The sequence below is a fragment of the Plutella xylostella genome, chromosome 5 (assembly GCF_932276165.1).
Source record: "Plutella xylostella chromosome 5, ilPluXylo3.1, whole genome shotgun sequence".
Taxonomy (NCBI): Eukaryota; Metazoa; Arthropoda; class Insecta; order Lepidoptera; family Plutellidae; genus Plutella; species Plutella xylostella.
Genome location: NC_063985.1, coordinates 4737876 through 4743964, shown reverse-complemented (window position 1 = coordinate 4743964; position 6089 = coordinate 4737876). Strand labels below are relative to the sequence as shown.

Sequence of the window (6089 nt, the reverse complement as noted above, 5' to 3'; positions counted from 1 at the left end):
CATCCCAGCAAAACCACCCTGGTAATTGACTCTGCCACATCCTGCAGAAATGGATTTTAAGTCAAGCGATTACGGTTCAAAATTTTCTGCTAGAAAATAACATATGATCGTTAAGCCACAGATTCCAAGCGACTAATGCTTCTCAAATCAAAGTAATAATAGAAAAGCGATTTCGATTTGGCTCTAGCATGATTGTTTTTACTGTCTTCCTGAAGAATTTTCAATTATTCTTTTAATTTTTCAGTTTCCGTATATGAAAAGGAAAAACGCAACCTCAATAGTATTTTGACTTTGCTGTCCGTCCGTTTGTGAAGCCCTTTGTCTTGGGTACACGTGGAGATCTGGAGTTGTTTTAAAAAAGATATTATTTTAACAATTTAGGTCTACGATCTTTAAAAAGCTAAAAAATAAAACTTCTTAAACGAATATCTTGACGTAATCCAAGTAAATAAACATTTTGATCGTCTTGGCGGGGGCACTACCGTGCTCCCGGTCTTCCCAGATTTATAGGACATTTCTCATTGCTCTGTGAAATTATATTAAGTCTTAAATTACAAAATAATTAGTCTGACTAGTGACACATCTGAAAATTAAAGTAACTGAAATGTAATACTAGATAAAGGCAAAATTACAAATTTACATCATAGTCCTTATCCCTGTCCATAGGTTTGTAAACAAGTACATAGTAATTTGTAAGAGCCCAAATTTCCCTGGCATACGCGTTTGTATCCTCAGGAATAAATTATGTTTTCTCCCTGAAGAGAAGCACTCTAGTAAATAAAATAATCTGTTATGTGTCTCGAGCAGCAGAGACTATTAAGTGGTTGTGAACAATTATCTACAGGATATGTCGCTCGCACGAACTTGCACAAGATAGAACATTAAGGGGTGAAACAACATTCATAAATGTTTGGGAATGTTCGCATCAGCAGTATGAACATCGGGGACAAAGCTGCTCCACACAATGGGGGAGGGGGGGGAAGGGCCTGAGTGCGAGTGCGGCTTAGCGTTGTTCGATTGCAATGATTGTTGCATCGAGCGCAGTGTGGAGTGGGCCTTAGGGAGCGTATTACGTAAACAGGTGTAAAATAGATCTTTATGCCGCCGTATTAGCATAATGTTTGTTGTCGAAATATTCGCGTGGCGAAGCTGAATATATAATGAGCAGACGAGTCGGCAGATTCTCAACCCTGTGCCTTGGTCGTCGCTGTAGGTAAGCCATTAATTCTATTCAGATTGTGTTTACGTTACGTTATTGCGTTACAGTGGGTCTGCTAAAGAAATCTACTTACTTAAAATACAATTTCAAAATCTTTAAGCTCAGTGCAATGTAATTTTAAAGTTGACATATATTTTTTCAGTTTAAATAATAATGGAGAGATGGGTGATTGTATAAATAAGTAACTAGTTTAGAGTTTTTGCCTCAAAGTGAAAATATACTTATTTACAGATACTATCGGCATGTTTGCATTTATTTTTAGCAAGGAGGCAACAGCAAGTCTGGAATAAGAATCAGTTTGTGGCCGTAATGAAGACAAATGCGTGGTAGCATTGTTGCATGTTGCAGCGCGCGCGACAAATTGTCGTTTGTTGAAGCTGGCGAGGCTCCAGGCGGCCGGGACGGCGACTCGTCACTTCGTATTCCAAGCCACGCTTAATGTCACCTCCTAATGTTATTTGCCTTTTAAGCTAAAGAAAAGTATGAATAAATTACAATAAATTTATCATTCGTTTACGAGACGGTTTGATTGCTGAATAATAAAGTTGTTAGTCTATGAATACACGTAATTGGTGTTTATTACACTCGTAAAGGTCTGTTTGGTTTATCTATTCGCTTGTTATTATTGGTGTCTGATTTTGGTATCTAGTGAGTAGGCAGGCCCGTTAGTTTGTGGATAATATGATACGTACGCAGTTGCTAACAAACAAAATAAACTAAGTTGTTATTAAGAGGTACAAACGTATCTGTTGATAACAAAAGCGTGGTATATAAATGTAGGTATGATTTATTTCGGCGGAAAGGATGTTAGATTAGACGATGAAAACGACAATATCGATGCTGCCTGGCGATGTGACAGCAGCAGAATGAAGTCGGTCGACAAGCCGCCGACGAGAGCAGAGCGGAGCCGGAGGGTGTCCCGGCAGACGGCACGCCACTATCGATTGTAAGATGGAAAGCCCGACATTTGCATAACACGGCCCGGATCATCGACTGTGATTGTTCCTGTACCGTAACACGCCATGTCGTTAGTACACAATCCGATGAATAAATAGGATACTGGTTACGCTATATTGTTTCTTCACGGATACCAATTTGCTCTGTTATGGCTGGAGTGAAAATAAGTCCGCATAAAATATTGCGGCTTCGTTTATCGATGTCCCGCTTGTTGGGCGATCTAAAATGAAAAATGTGATATACTTTATAGCGTTGCTCGGCACCACCCTGTTAATACATCACCTCTTTGTAGGAAAAAATGCGTTAATATTACACGAGGAATTTCATTACTCCGAGGCTTGTTGGCTTTCAAATAAATAGGCATTTTATTGCTTTCCGCCTTGCTCCGTTCGATATTGTGAGCACTTCGATGTTTAGCAAACATTGTAGATTTGATTAATGCATTTCTTTTTCTCTTATTTGCTATCTGTAGATATTGATTGTGAATTGACTATTAGTTTGATTAATCGGTTTCTGCTAGATGGTTATGGTTCATATTTTCACTAAAGTAGCTACAGTAACATAAATATCGACATGTTAATGTTTTATGTGATATAACTTATTTCTATTCGTGAGTCTGCATTGCCAACTTATAGACACAATATGAAAATATAACAATGTGGAAACCTTACGCAAGGGAATGTGCGAAGAGGGGCGAAAATGAGAAATGCAAATAGGTTGTTGAGCTCTTCTCGCACCAAATAAGCCTATGAGTGCTTGACAAATAGTATTATGCTACGATTGCGCTGCCATCGCAAGATAACATTACATTAATACCGGCTTATGTTTTACCGAGAACCATTTATTTATATGCTCGCAATTTTTTGTTTATTCTTCGTAGCTTTTGACAAAATTTAATTTCCTGCGCTGTCAAAGCTGCTGGAGGAGGCTAAAGTGTGGAAGCTGGGAGCGGAAATCGATTGGGAATGTGCTGAATGGCGGCTTAATTGTATCGCGGTGTGTTGCGAGGCGTGTTGCGCGGCGCGCCACGCGCCCGGTGCGGCGCGCGACGGCGGCTGCGGGAGCTGACTTCACGGAACTGTAGCGACACAAGTGACAGCGCCGATATAAACTCCGTTACACAGAATTGATAAATGTGTATCCAACGAGTTAAAACTTAAATTAGGGCGAAGTAATCATATAATGTATGGCATCCACATACTCCATAGACGGTCGTAGTAAGTGATTTGTATACTTGTGATTTTCTGCCTTTCAGGCCGACTGAATATTACTTTCTGTTACATAATTATATCCAGATGGTAGTCAATATATTTCAACACATCATTATCTTTTATGGCTAAATAGTCATAAAAACTTAATCATTTATATTGTCAACATAGCAGGCCGCTCAGTGTGTTCAGTGTCAGCTGTATCGTAGCAGCTACGCCGTAGCCGTCGTAGCAGGTACGTAGCAGTGGGCGAACAGAGCTTAAGCTATGTACTCAGATAAGTTGTCAGTCGCTGAAAGTCCAGGGGGTGAGTTGGACCTACAATCTAAGCCTACACACAAATGATACATTCATACTGATTTCCTGACCGGATATGTAACGCTTGCTCACTTCTCGCATTCGAAACAAAGCTGTCATGATCTGCATATAGTAAAGTAGTAAATCTGTAGCGAAGGATCAACCAGCCGCGGCAAGCCGTTGCAAATGTGCCTCGGCCACCCGGACTGGCCTTTCTGCCCTCGGACATTCATTTTCAGGACACTTTATTAAACCCATGCACATTTTTCCCGGCTGCCGCGGTAACTTATCCTGCCGCTCATATGTCGGTATTACGCAATGAGAGCTTTATTTATTAGACATAGCATTCGGGTAACTAATGATAATGAATGACAAATAGCAGCTTCTGCGTGGCTTATTATAGTTATTTACTGAGACTATTTGTTTCCTTACTAATACATTTTAATAGTTTGTATATTTTTTTGTGTTGTGCTGAAATCCTGAACGATAACATTTATCACTATCCCAAATGAAATAATAATGACGAGGTAACAAAATAATAATGGAAGGTTGATCCTGGAGCCGACGCGATGCAATAACAATTAACTGCTTCGAACTTCCAATACAAGAGATTAAACTAAATTGATTGACCTATATTAATAGCCCGGAGCTGAATTACACTATAAATGAACTCTGAGTAGCAGTTGTATTTGTAGTTATTAATGTAAGTGTGCAGTTATTGAATAAACATAGCAATATTGCTTCGCTAACAATTTAAGCATACGATAACAATACAAGTATATATTTCATTTAAAATAATAGATAGATAGATAGATAATTCTTTATTGCACACACAAACATAAATTACACAAGGAAATGTACAATATAGACGGTACAAATGGCGGCCTTATTACTAAGAGTAATTTCTTCCAGACTACCTCGGATAATAATGTAAAGGAATTTTACACAAACATAACGTAATCACAAACCAGACAACTCATGAAACTGCATTGTAACAAACCGGAGGTCCGTGTTTGAAGTAGACAAGTCAAATACGGAACGAATACGAGCGATCAGCTGAGCGGGCGAACCTAATCATGTGAACTCACACTACATACTATACATCCATTGAGACAAGTCTTTTAAAACCATCCCAATGGACTCGCAAAGCAAGCAGTAATAGTTCTTCCCGGATTGAGTTAAAGGCGAGCGCGTGTGTTCTTAATGTAGCGGCCCAGGGACTAACGCGGCTGAATGCTCAGTTCGTCTCTAATATCTGGCGCTGGGGCCATTCTCAGTCACGGAACGTTGTTTGAGTTCATAGTGTGTTCAATGGAATTAACTGCACTTTTCACGCCTCGCGCTGAGACTGATCTTTTCATGAACCGCGGCCGATAAATTGTGTGTAACTATTGACTTTTTAATCGTTACAATGGATGTCTTTTACAGTGATTATATTTAAGAATAAGTTCATATTAGACGTCGCATTATATATTTATGTAATCTACACCTAGTAAGTCACCTTCCAATTTTCAACAAAAAACATTCTAATTGGTTTATTTATTTTGGTATGTCTCGTGGCCACCACTAGTCACAACACACTATGCAGATACAGTGCCTTAAAGTTACAAAACATCTTTATATATTCATACCTTCAAAACACGGTCCGAATAAGGGACCAAATCAATAATCTGATAGTTTAAACGAGTGCACTAGTAGAATAACAAACATGACCTTTTCTAGGTAAACTGCTCAAAAATAACATATTTTAAGGTTCAAAATGTCTATTAATGATCTTGGGTTTTACAGTGGGTTTTCTACAAGAAGAGTCCAATAAGGCATTTTGTCGGCAATTTGTCAGAGTCTCTCTATGTTTGGTGGTTTCCTATCTTACATAGGTACTAACAATCAGTTTATGATTTTATCTAATTAAATTGTTAACTGGACTTTCATGTTGCGGCGGGGTACCTTATTTTATATTTGTCGTTAAATTAATTACCTTAAATTTTTTCTCGAATTCTTCATATTTTAGTACTTTGAACTTTCGTTAACATACATCTAAGTGGTGTTACAAAAGTGGTTATTTGTTACACCTTGTATACATATGTACGAGATTTATAATCAGTAGCCATTATGCAAAAAAAACTTAATATATTAGTGCCAATGTTGGTAAATAACCTATTGTTATCGTTTGGTCACAAACCCAATTCGAAAGGGCTCCCAGTCAACTATATTTAATTACTTATAAATTTGGGAATCAAAAGAAAGAACTCAAAATCTAAAATTGAACCCAGGCTGTTTATTTCCCTCGCAACAACTCAACAACTAAGTAGGTAATGTAACAACTCGCAGATCTCGAAAATGGAAAATATCCGCACATAGCATAATTGACTCACAAGGCACAAACGCAGTTTTCACGTCCAAGTTGT

General features: G+C 38.3%; 1 long non-coding RNA gene across 1 annotated transcript; it reads left to right on the top strand.

Moving 5' to 3' along the window:
- Nucleotides 1-926: 926 nt before the first annotated feature.
- Nucleotides 927-1735, top strand: LOC125491452. Its single transcript, XR_007268315.1, has 2 exons — nucleotides 927-1213; nucleotides 1482-1735. It is a non-coding gene; the product is annotated as an uncharacterized LOC125491452 (long non-coding RNA).
- The last annotated feature ends 4354 nt before the right edge of the window (nucleotides 1736-6089 follow it).